The 13,737-nt window shown below is 33.6% G+C and overlaps 1 pseudogene; it reads right to left on the bottom strand.

Moving 5' to 3' along the window:
* Positions 1-405: 405 nt before the first annotated feature.
* On the bottom strand, positions 406-13,417 carry LOC136064400 (probable hexokinase-like 2 protein; annotated as a pseudogene).
* Positions 13,418-13,737: the final 320 nt, after the last annotated feature.

Below are 13,737 nucleotides of genomic sequence, written 5' to 3'. Positions count from 1 at the left end.
ACTGCCTAAGAGAAGTTAGAGCACTTTCTTATCTATAGAGAAACTGGGGTGTGTTCATGACTTAGGGAACTTTCACAACAATACGTACAAGTTAGTAAAAATAAGTTAATGAAAAGAGGTAAAGAAAAAGCTAAATGCAAAATTAGAGTGCCACATGGATGGACCTTATGCTTTCTCTCTCTCTCTATATATATATATATATATTGATTTTATTTGAACTTGTCTAGTATTTTTCTGTATTTTCACCAACAGATTAGCAAAAGTTTCTCAGCTTCTTAATTTGGAATCCTCAAAAGAATCAAATGCAACCTTATTACATCTGCGGCTAAGAGTTTCGAGCCTGATACATTGCCATCCTCATCATTGTCCCATATCTTTCGTTAATTTAGTTTGAATTTTTGCATGCTATTCTGTCATAGAACTTTGCTCCTCCGTTGGTGGTGGCTCGTCACTGGTTAATCCCTCATCTTCAGGCCTAGTTGCACTAGCAGATGGCGTTGCTGTCTTGCGCTTAAGAGTGTAAAAGCCTGGGACAACCATAACACTTCGCCTTGCTGGAGAAAACAGCGAAGCATGTAGAGATGAACCAAATTGCTTTTGGTTTTTTGCTAAACTCCCTTCACTTTCCAACCAAATATCATAATCCCAATCATTGTGATCCAGTTTGCTGCACCAATAACATATATTTGGTAGACACTCATATTTGACCGTGATCCAAGTTTTTTTTTTCCCATTCTCCAGAGATACGACTCTACCATGACAAAGCGGTAAAGATACATCCAACCCCACTCGAATCCTCATGAAATTGCCACCCCCGATTTCCATTGGATTATTTGGGTGTATAACTTGTCTTACAACTTCACAGATTTTCTCGACCGCCTTGACATTTAGATATTTGCAAGGAATCCCATGAACTTGCACCCAAAAAAGAGTCCTCTCAAATTTCAATTCTTTCACAGCCATGCTTTTATCATACTTTTGCATAATCACTAAGTGTTCGTTTGGGAAGCGCGAAACGTTCACGTCTGCGTTTTCTTTTTTCTTTTTTCTTTCTTTTTTTTCAAGTTGTGAATGTGGACTTACGGGGTGTGAACAGTGCACACACAGTGCACCCACAGTAACATTTTCAGCAACTTTGCAGCAACTTTTCAGAAATGGATCCCACAAATTTCACTTTTCATCAATTTTTTTTTAAAAAATGGGTCCCACGGTACTATTTACACATTTAAAAATTATTTTGCTAGTGTTTTTCAGTTTTCAACTATATCCAAACAGACCCTAAGTGTTTGTTGAAACTACATGGCTCTACACTAAGGACCTTGTCTACTTCACTTGCATTTTCAAATATGAATAGAATTACATGATCACCAAGATTTCTGACCTTGAATCCACTTTTTGACCGCCACAAAGGAGTGAAAGTTTTTGCAATTGCCTCAATATTAAGAGCTCATTTTGTAAGAAACTTTGCTGCTATAATATGTTCTTGTGAGTTGAACTCACTCTCTAAGCAGCAACCTGGACCCTCTCTATTAGAGAGCGACGTCCAGCTTTGTGACAATTCTTCCATTGTGAACACAAGAAAATTTTTCAAGCAAGAGTAAGAATAGTAAGAAAAGACAATCTGTTTCCCAATTCCCTTGAAGAAAACACAACTAGCCAAGATAATAACACTGCTAAAATGTGGAAGACAGACAAACCTTCGTAGAAGGTACAGCTATTCTACTGCCTAAGAGAAGTTAGAGCACTTTCTTATCTATAGAGAAACTGGGGTGTGTTCATGACTTAGGGAACTTTCACAACAATACGTACAAGTTAGTAAAAATAAGTTAATGAAAAGAGGTAAAGAAAAAGCTAAATGCAAAATTAGAGTGCCACATGGATGGACCTTATGCTTTCTCTCTCTCTCTATATATATATATATATATTGATTTTATTTGAACTTGTCTAGTATTTTTCTGTATTTTCACCAACAGATTAGCAAAAGTTTCTCAGCTTCTTAATTTGGAATCCTCAAAAGAATCAAATGCAACCTTATTACATCTGCGGCTAAGAGTTTCGAGCCTGATACATTGCCATCCTCATCATTGTCCCATATCTTTCGTTAATTTAGTTTGAATTTTTGCATGCTATTCTGTCATAGAACTTGTTAAAGTCCTGTTTTAGAACGCATGAACCCACAAGCCTCCTGAAATACATTCACATATTCAATTTTGCTCTACGGTTTGTCACAACACAAATTAATATATTTGTTAAAATCACGAGGGATAAAAGCATGATTAAATTAATTAGAAGTTGAAATTGAGGTAGGAATTCTTGTAAACCTTAAAATATATGGAGTATTTAGTTTGGAAGGCACAGAATCGCCAAACAGTGCTGTTTCCTGCGCCATCTTCAGTAGGACTCTTCTCACAACCTCCCCCAAATATGTTCCTGCAATCAGCTTTTCGAAGATCTGTGAAAAAAGAAGATTCGGAAACTAGACCACAAGTGCAAATTAAAAACTATACAGGTCAACCAGAAACTAAGAGTTGCCAAACCTGGCTTCCAGGATTGGAGCTTTCAGCATCTAACCTAGATTGAAACTCAGTTAAAGCAAAATGAATGGAATTGAAGTTTCCTCATTCTATGCTTATAACCTGCAAAACTAAGCACACAATTTTAACTTGTCGGTTCACTACTTTGAATGTAGTACTTTCGCCAATAGCCTTGTAGCTAAACTAGCATCTCATTGTTTATAATGGAGACATCAACAGTTCAAACCTCCCCCCCCTGGAGCTCCTCCACTATTGTAACCATCGAATTATCAATAAGAATGTAGTACTTTCATGGTTGCTTACCATCTCCTCTGAATTAGGTGACAAGCCTTGCCGTCTGGGGACTGCGTGTGCTGGTTCTACATAAGCAGCATTTGTGGTCATACCTAGAGTAACCGAAGCCACAGTTTCTCTGTAATATTATCTACCTCCAGCCAAGTTTCCAATTCATCAACCTGATCAAGAAGATAGCCAAATAAGAAACTCACCATAAAGTCTTTTCTATCATAAGGAATGATATTTTTGTGTGTTTTTAGGTCAGATCCTGTTCAATTATAAAGCAATCAGATAAACAGAAGATAAGAAATGGGAAGAGTTGCTTACAAATGCATAATCACGGAAGTTCACAACTAGTTTCTCAAGAGATCGATTGATGTCAATCACCAACTCTTTTCCAACCTGATTCATTATTTCAAATTTCAGAGAAGGAGTACGACGTATAAAGTTTAGATTTTATAAGACCACATATATGCAAGGAACAACTCTCAGTGACTAATGGTATATCCTTAATGGTCTCTTTATGGAAATAATATGCAAACACAGAATGGCATAATATCTTTTTTTTTTTTTTTTGAGAATTTCTTCTTTTTAGGCTAACTAGAGGCATTGGCATTCAGCTCCTGGGCTAAACTGTATCTTTTTTTTTCTTTTTCTTTTTTTGAGAAAAGGCTAAACTGTATCTGTATGGCCATAATTGTAATGATTATTCCTTAAAATTGTATAATGATGGTAAGAGTTTGGGCAATTATTTGATCTTTTTGGCACAGTCAAGGTTATAATGTGCAAGGCTTGACACTTGGAGGGTGTACTTTATTAGGCAAAACTTAGTTACAAACTTACCATTCCAAAACCTCTCCAAAAAAAAAAAAAAATTACAATTCCAGAAATGTTGTAACTTAAGTTTTCCAATTAAATTAACCATATAATTGTATTGACCAATACAACACAAAAAATCTTATCTTCTCCGAATGACAATTAAACTCAACTATATGATTTATTGGGCCCACTTGATCATTTAAAGAGACTTTTAATCAGAATTTCTATAATCATTACTTTAAAGATTTAATAGCTAATACAACCACCTATTTAAATTTAATTAGAAAACATAAAGTGTTTAGGTTTTGTCCAGTGAAAACTTGGCTAAGAATTAGGCCCTTTTGGATATACACCACTGTAAATTTCTATAAAAACCTTATTTCCTCTCCTCATGTGTGTATTAAAAATATTTAGTATTCTCAAAAGAAAAAACAACGGGTTAATCCCACATTGGAAAATGAGTGTGAGTTAAAGAGGTTTAAAGCCTATACTATATATCCAAGAGTTAGACCCTTTTGGATATATACTACTGTAAGTTTTTTAAAAAACCTTCTCTGCTCTGATCACTACGGTTCGCTCGCTAACCAGTACTTAACCTGGGATCTTTTTATTTATTTTTTTTCAAATTTTTCTTATTTTCTTTAAATTCCGAATTAAAAAAAAAATCGTCGTTTCAATGGATCTAACGGCAACCACTAACTGAGTTTTTTTTTTTTTTTTTTTTTTTCAGATTTTTCTTATTTTCTTTTAATTTTGAATAATTAATTAATTAATTAATTAATTAAAAAAAAAAAAAAAAAAACCGGTGTCGTTTCAATGGGTCTAACGGCAGCCACTAACTGAGTTGTAACAGAACCCTGCATTGACAAAAATTGAAAGTTAGAAAACTGAATTGACAAAACTGAAAATTAGAAGACTGAAATAAAAAAAAAATGTGAAAGTTAAAAGGTGTGTTTTGCATTTTTGCCTTTAAAATATTTAATATTCTCAAAAGTTTTGTCTAGTGTTATTAATCATCATCATATATACAGGGCAGAGACAGCTTTTCTATTTCAAGTTCAACCCAACAATACAATTAATTCATTCGGTAAGAATTATAACAAAAAATGTGATGGAAGCTAGAGAGAGTTTTGGGAATATACTGCCTAAACTATAGGCTAAGTTAGTTATAGCACGTGTGATAAGCCACGTGTGCTTTACATGTCTGGATAAATATACTGCCTAAACTACTTGCAGCTTAGCTAACAAATAATAGCTTTCTGTCGTTTATCTACAATTCTTGTCGTTTAGCTTGTTATCTTCAGAACCCTTTTCTTTCTTCTTCTGATCTCCTTTCCTTCTCTTCTGATCTTTAGAATCTTGACACATACAATTTCTCTCTGTCTCTCCAAAGATTTTCTAGGCTGTGTGAAGCGTGTGTGCCTTAATTATTAATTTGGCAGCAAGCATCATCGCCGTCTAAATTAATAGGGTATGACTTGAGTTGTGTGTACTTTGTTGGTGAACAAACCTATTTTTATTTTAACTAATAACTTTCCTTTTATTAATATAAAGCTCATTTGCTTAAATCTGAAAGAATTAATGAAGTAAACTTATTTGTAGGCAAATAAAATCAATCATTCTAATCTCACAACAATTTTTACAAAATAATTTATTGACAAGTTATTAATGATAGATAATAAAATAATGTTAATGATAAGTTCAAATAAAAATCAAATAAGCAAATAATACGGAGAATGGAACCTATGTCTAAACCCTATACTTAAAAGTAGTAAAGTAGAAGTCAAAATATCAACAAGGGAAAAAGAAAAATGCAATCGTAGGTAAATTATAGGGACTCAACCATGTCATCAGAGAAACTCTTCCATTTTATAGCGGTTGCAGGGGAGGCTGCACCAATTCNCGTCTAAATTAATAGGGTATGACTTGATTTGTGTGTACTTTGTTGGTGAACAAACCTATTTTTATTTTAACTAATAACTTTCCTTTTATTTAATATAAAGCTCATTTGCTTAAATCTGAAAGAATTAATGAAGTAAACTTATTTGTAGGCAAATAAAATCAATCATTCTAATCTCACAACAATTTTTACAAAATAATTTATTGACAAGTTATTAATGATAGATAATAAAATAATGTTAATGATAAGTTCAAATAAAAATCAAATAAGCAAATAATACGGAGAATGGAACCTATGTCTAAACCCTATACTTAAAAGTAGTAAAGTAGAAGTCAAAATATCAACAAGGGAAAAAGAAAAATGCAATCGTAGGTAAATTATAGGGACTCAACCATGTCATCAGAGAAACTCTTCCATTTTATAGCGGTGCCAGGGGAGGCTGCACCTTGGTCCACTAGATATGACAAAGTGAAACCCAATTTCTTCTGGTTAGTTGGAACATCATTATCATTCTCAGGCTGTGCTGAAACAAATTTTGCGAGCTCCGAAGCAATGCAGTCAAACAATTCCTGATCAACAAGAAAATTCAGTTGTGTTTTTCCACCATAGTTTCTAAAACTTACTAATTAAATAAACAAGTAAATCTAACTTTTAGAGAGAGTAGCTTCTAAAAGTCTAAGTGAAACTATTGCTGACAAGAATGCTGGAATTGTGAGGTGGAATCGGATCAATCATGAAATATGGATACATCAGGAATCATGAATTCATGATAGAGAATGTGATACAATGATTTCAACAGCAGCATATAATATTTATATACATACATACATACATACATATATATATATATATATATATATCTTTTTTGCAACTAGTTAATTACCAATTGAAAGCAAAAGAGAAACATGTAGTTCAAATCATTGGCCACCCCTATACTAATGCCTAATTCCCAACTCAATCCTAATAAGACCTTTATTTAGATTGATCACATTGATATAGAAACCAATCCAAATATACAATTGCAGTGCCAGTAAAGCCATCTGCCCTTCAAAACAAAACAAGCAGCATACGAAAGAACTAGATTTTAATTCTTTAAAACCAAAACTGAGTAGTACCAAGCATCACATTGGCGGGGAATGAAATCTCCTCTCTACGTAAATCAGATAAAGGTTTATTCTTCCCTCCAAGTCGTGCGCACAAAATCAAAAAATTTGCCTCTCGCAAATTCACCCCATAGTATAAACCTTCCCCATCTCTGCCACCATAAACATATCAAATAACATTGGATAAAATCATAAAATAGTGAATGACAGAGAGTTTGAGTATCCAGTGGTATGAAACGAGCATGTTAAGGTTGGTGGAGTGGTTTGAAGCAAGAGAGGCTTGCATATCAGAGACCAAGGCATCGGCAACCTGATTGAGCTTGGGGACCGGAGTGGCACAGTCCCTTACAAATTTACGTAGAATGCGTTGCTTTTGCTTCCACTGTCTCTCGTTTCTCCTTCTCCACTTGTATCACTTTTTTTACCTACCTTTACTAACTCGCCACCTATATTTTGTTATGAAATTTTTGTGCAAGTGTTGTGTCAACAATAATTGCTTTTAAAATATTTAATTTTATAATAAAGAAAAAATATTTCAAATTTTTGCACATTCGTTAAAAATAAATAAATAAATAAACTTTCTATCTAAGACTATAGCTTACTTTTCCATTAAACAACAAAACGAAGTTGTTTTTCCTTGCATTTTTCTTCTTCGTCAACAAAAAATTATACTATCATTCCAACCAATTGATCTATATTTATATCTAGGATTTCTTTCTTCATTCTCTCTATCTCTCTTTCTCCAATCTGTTTTCTTAGCTTTTATCTTTGTTTGATCAAGTAGTTTTCTTAGCTTTTATCTCTGTTTGCTCCAATTCTAAAAGAGTGACCATTTGTATGGTTAAAAAACCATACACTTCAAAAGCAAAAATTTATATTAGGTTTTTTTTTTTTTTTTCCTTCACATTTATTCCTAGTCCCACTCCTAGGTTTGTTATTATTCTTCTTTATCATATATTTTTATTTAATTAATATTACATATAAATATAATAAGTTATTAAGTGATATAGTTGTCTTACTGATCTTTAAACTATTAATAAATTTTTTAGACTATTACACGATATAGTTGTATTGTGTACTAATTGTATTTATTTTAGATTATTTTATATAATATGGAAATTGTATATATAAAAAAAAAATTAATCATTTTGTTTTTAATCGCTCCTATGACAAATTCCTAACTCCGCCACTACAGACCCCCCTAGAAAAAAAATCCTGGAGCTGCCACCGTGGCCACTGCTACTACCACCACCACCTTCTTCCTCATCTCTCTCCCTTTTTGTTAGAAAAAAAAAAATATATATATATATATATATATTAACAAAATCTACTTTTTTTTTTCTCTCAGTTTGTTTTAATTTTCTTAAGGATACAAAATAACAGAAAGTTCGTTCTACCTGTAAAGAGGAACGAGTATCATGGATAGGGAAAAGAGGGAAGCATGCATGACGTATGTTGGTCCTTTGTTTGGAAGTTGTTGGATAAAGTTGATTGAGAAATGATAACAAATTTTAAGTGATAAGTTGTTACTAGTAGCGGTTATGGATAGTGTACGGTCTCGAGATGTCCATGCCCCCCTTTCTTAGGCCGTGATTTGGAGTCAACAACGTGGCCCAAAGGCCCGGCCATCACCCTACCCAGGACCTCGGCCCAAGCCCACGAAAGCTATGAACCTAAGGACGAGTGTCACTTTGAGGCCCAAGGATCAACCATCTAATGCTCGCACCTTGCCTTGTCGACGTGGTCCATGCTCAGCAAGTCGTCCCCGAGAAAGGCTGCACTGGCTCGGCCTTGGCATCCTCCTCATGCCCAGTAGTGTCTCAGCAAACGCCCATGTCGAGCATATTTTCAGGAGTGGGAACCAAGTTCCAAGGCCATTCCCACCGCTTTCCACTATCACCTAACCACCCACTTACGGTTAATAGTATTGGACCTCACATTGCACTATCAAAAAAGCAATCATGATCCTTCCATTAGTTCTGGGCTATAAATACGAGAGTTGAGGAAGAAAAAGGGGATGGAAAAAAGTAGGGTGAGAGAATAGAGAGAAAAGTTGTCTCATTGAGTCTTTATGCCGAGAACTACCCAAAGTAGGAAATCCTAACCCCCATATACAAATAAATTGAGAGCCCAAGTGAGATTCTAGCCCAGAAGCCTCATCTTTGGCTTGTACAGATATGTAAAAATGTAATTTAAGTAGTAGATTTAAATTAGAATTAGTAACAACTTATCACCCATAATTTGTTGTGAAAATATTATAAAAATGTTATGGATATAACACTTCTCTTTAGGATTGCAATGGGCTAAGAAATAGTCAAAAATGGAAAATATCATTCCAACTTCATTGTTGACTCGCTGTACATACATACACAAAATATCTATAATTTCATGGATGCTTGCCGCATTTAAAATTTAAAACGTGAAATGTGTGATATTTATGAACTTGAAACTAACTTTTTTTTTCTTCTCTAGATAGAATTTAATATTAACCTAGGATATCTATTCCATAGTTATTGGTTTTTATCATCGGACCAAGACAACAATTGATTTTTACTGTTGGTGGGGGTTCGAACCCCAAATTTCTTATTCGATGGCAAGAAACTTTATAAGTTAAGCTAATTAGAAATAACAATGAAACTAACCTTGATGGCTAGGTAAAACCAACAACAATATGATATCAAAATTTTTTTTTATGAGATTTGAGCACAAATTCTTTATTCGACTATAAGAACTTCACTAGTTGAGCTAATTGGGAGCCACAATTATTTGTGTTTATTGATAATATATGTATATATAAAACTAAAGATGTTTAATTTTTTGTTGGCCTTCTAATATTTTGCCACTTAAAATCTTGAAACATTACAATTTTACACATTATTATTCTAATATATATTTTAAATTGAATTTAAACTTTACTCTATATTTAAACTTCCATTAAAATCTTATCACATCATATTTCCTTTAAAATAAATAATTCCGGATACAAACACAATTAAAATAGATGTGTATTAATTAACTATTATAATTATTAAATTTCATATTTTGATTAAAAAAAAGAATATTTTAAAAGAAAAAAAAAAACATTTTTTTTGTTGTTGTTGTTGAACTATCCGCATGGGCTACCAACTAGTTAAAAGAAATAGATGAAGCACAAATGCATGGACCATGCCCGTGTGTAAGCCGAAAGGGAAAAGTGTGGGAGTCATGGGTTGGTGTTGGAAGGCAAAAGATGAATTTTATTTTCACCTATTTTGGGCTATATAGGCAAATGGGTTTGCAGGTATGTATAGTCTTTAAGCCCAAGAAAGGTGTGTTGCGCATGCGGAGGCCGAATGCAAGCGAAACATATTTGTACGTGTTGAACATAAGTTTGCAACGTAACCCCGAATCCTCATTAAATGCTAGCCTAATCACGTAAACCTACAAATTTAACATCTCCAACATAAATCACCTTCTAAAACAAACCAAATCGAACTAAAAATCAACCAAATTACCTTGTTTAGTACAAAATAGAACCTACTCACCGTCCTATGAACTTTTCAACCAACACATGGATTTTGCTACTACAGTAATAGTACTGTTTCAAACAATTTTTTCCTTCACTTTGAAAGATTTACCAAACTACAATTTCATAAATGTCTGCCTCCGGTTGAAATTTGATCTTCTATTATCTATCAAACCAGAGTTCTTATATTTGTATGAACTAACCTGTTTGCCTCCTGAACTTGTGAAATGATAGTTTTACTTTTAGATGTTGGCTTTCTTGAAAAATTTAAATTTTCTTTCATTGTAAAATGAGGTGTTTTACAGATGCATTTTGAGCTTAAGGGCACAATTTTATTTTGTGTTAAAAAGCTTTCTGAACATGCATTGTCTTTGGCTCATGTGTGCTCAGATGGTGTTATGGGCAAACTAGCTGGAAGAAAGTTATAATATGACGTGTTATTTTATTTTTATCATTTACATGGTCTGCTTTTACTTTATCCTCAGGGAATTGACATAAAAGCTTCCGCTGTTACAGCACTTTTCTTTCGGACCTGAAACACACGCATTTTGGGTTTCTATTGGGGACCTCAGAGCATGTAGAGCCAAATTTTTAGCTTTTTAACATCACAAAAAATTATTTTATTTATTTTGCATTCTTATATTTAACGGTAATAGTTTTATTTTAGCTTTTAACATAATAAAATTATATAAACACTACAATAAAATAATATTTCATTCAACCACCAAAACACAACCACAATCACCATCATGTGGTGTTTGGTATAGGGTAATGTTTTAGGATTCTCAGGAATGTTTAAAGATTCCCATATTTGGTTGCAAATTATGCTAGGGAATCAAATGTCAGGGGAATCTGGATTCCCCCCTTAAACCTCTCTCAATAGGAATGTGGATTCCCTTTAAAACAGGTGAGAATCCAGATTCCCAAGTTTAAAGGAAATTGTATTTTTTATAAATTGACAATTTTAACCTTTTTTTTTTTAAATGACTTGGTAGTTCACATTCAAATCTAAGGATAGAATGGGAAAAATAAATAATTCATTTAAACCCTGCCACTGTACAGCCACAACCCTGCCACTGTAACCAATGCCCATCAAAACCAGTGAAGAAGAACAAAAAAAGAAAGCAGAAAAATCAGACCAAAACACAAACCCAAACCGATACCTATGCCCGAAACATAAGAGAGTGCCCAAAACCCATGCCCAAAACACAAACCGAAACTAAAACCCATGCCCGAAAATAAAACCCAGCCCGAACACAAATGTGAAACATAAGCACAACCCAAAACTTAGCCCGAAACACAAGCACAAATGCCGAAAACAGAGAAGGGAGGCCAAGATGGGTCAACATGGGTCGACGATGATGGGTCTGTGGTAGTTGGACTTGTGCAGATCGGCGTGGAGGAAGAAAGAAGCAGATGAAGAGGTAGTTAGGAGAGAGAGGAGAGAGACACAGGCACAAAGGAAAATGAAATGCAGAAGAAAGAAGGAAAATAAGAAAAGCAGTGTGAACGCAAAATAAATAAATAATTTTACCTTTTACCTACAATGCACAACCAAAAATAGCTATGCACTGTAGTTGTGGAGCAAAAAAATATAGTTTTGGCTCCACTATTGTATGGTACATTTTAATATTTAGCTATTTAGCACCATTATTGCTAGTGCCCTAATTAGTTGCACAATGATTGATAGGAAGAAGGATGAATTCTGGCATCTAGATTTCACAATTATGGTACCCACTGGTTGTTGTTATTTTTGTATTTGTTTTATAATTTGATAGTTGGTGGTGGGAAAATTGAATCCTGAATATTTTTATTGAAAGTATTAAAACGTGCCAATGAACTAGGTTAATTACAACTATAGGGCTCTTGGCAGTACTCGTTTTTTGTTAAATTTAAATGCAAAACATGATTATATTCTAACTAGGAAACTGATTATTTTTAATAGATATGATAGAATTCGAGGGAACAAGTTAGTACTTTATTAGTAATTTGCTTATGTTTCAAAGAAATCACATGACTTTGAGAGAGCAGAAATTAATTACAATGTTATATGTTGCCTATTGTCTTTTTATTTTTGCTACATTACTTTTTACGCTACAGGAAGTGAGGAAGGGGCTTGAGTCCCTAATCTGGCGAGTCCATGAATCCATGGTTAAGCTTCTGTCTGTCATAGACATTGTCACCAAAGGTTTGGTTGGAGGATAGAAAAATGAGATAATAAAAAATAGGCATGGAATAGAAAAGTAGGAAGATAGAAAAAAAAAAATTAGTTTTCTCTTATGGTATTTAATTGGAAAGATGAAAAAGTGAAGATATGAAAAACTCATTTATTTGGTTATGAAGAAAAATAAGAGTATAGAAAATGTTGTTTGTAGAAATTTACACACATGCCCCTATCACATAATATAAGAAATCTATTTTTAATCAATAAATAAATAGAAAATTTTATTTGAGGTGAAGGCCACCATTTTTTTAAAATAATAAATAAATAAAAACCACCTCTTGATTCAACCAAAAAAAAAAATATTAAAAGAAGAGGAAAAACAACAGCAATGTTAAAATGCATGGTGAGTGGGAGGGGCAATTTTGGTATTTTCTCAAAACCCCTCCCCTCCTCCTATTTTATGATTTTTATCTCCTTAAATCTTTCTAAATTAAAGAAATAAGATTTTGGTATGTTGAGAGAAAATATCTTAATCCCACCAAAATTCATTCCCTCTTTCCTCCTTACCAAACTTTTGTCTCTATTTTCTCTCTTATTTTCCTCTTTTTCGTTTCCATGCTTCCAAAAATCACTACAATTAAACAACCTCCTAAAGCTAAATTCTAGAAAAGTCAGATTAATATGTAGGGTATACATTAATCTTTTATTTTAGAAAAATTTATATAAAAATTAAAAAAATTATCAAAAAAATTAATTATTTTTTTATTTTCTTATAAAAAGTTTTTTAAAATGATTTTACTTAGGGTACATGTTAGTAAAACCTGTTACCTCCACTTCAAGTAATTGCTGGTGATGCAAAATTGTCAACAATCCCGTACCCCACAATCACAGAAAGGCCAAATGGGCCCATGATATGACCCCAAAGCCCATAAAGTCTAAGATGTGGCTTACAGAGGGTTTGACAGTTTTGTGGTTAAAGGTCCATTGTAAGTCAATTTTGTAGTGCTCTTAAAATTGATTATTGGATCTTGTGAAGGGATAATTTGGGCAGCGCAGGTGTCAACTTACTTTATCCAGGATAGTCAAGATTACATGTATGTGAGCCACAACCGACATGCTAAATCAACTGTAAAAAGATAGCCGGGCTTATTATGTGAAGCTGAAGCCCCCCCAGGCCCACCTTGATGAATGATCGATGAGCTCAATAATTATTAGTGATTGACAGCCACAAGTTAAACTCACCGGCCCAGACATGGCCAGTTGTAAATGATTACAGGAGTGGGAGGTGAACCATTTAGTCCTCCCTAAGTCAAGCTTTTAGCAACGCAGAAATAATTTGGAAAAGGATGACCAATGAAAGAAAGAGGTAGAAGCTTGAGACACATCTTTGCATTATTGGCCACCTAACTTTGATTGGGGATCATTCTCATTCTCAT

The sequence above is a fragment of the Quercus suber genome, unplaced genomic scaffold (assembly GCF_002906115.3).
Source record: "Quercus suber isolate HL8 unplaced genomic scaffold, Cork oak 2.0 scaffold_680, whole genome shotgun sequence".
NCBI classification, from domain to species: domain Eukaryota; kingdom Viridiplantae; phylum Streptophyta; class Magnoliopsida; order Fagales; family Fagaceae; genus Quercus; species Quercus suber.
This window is presented reverse-complemented; position numbering and strand designations above follow the sequence as displayed.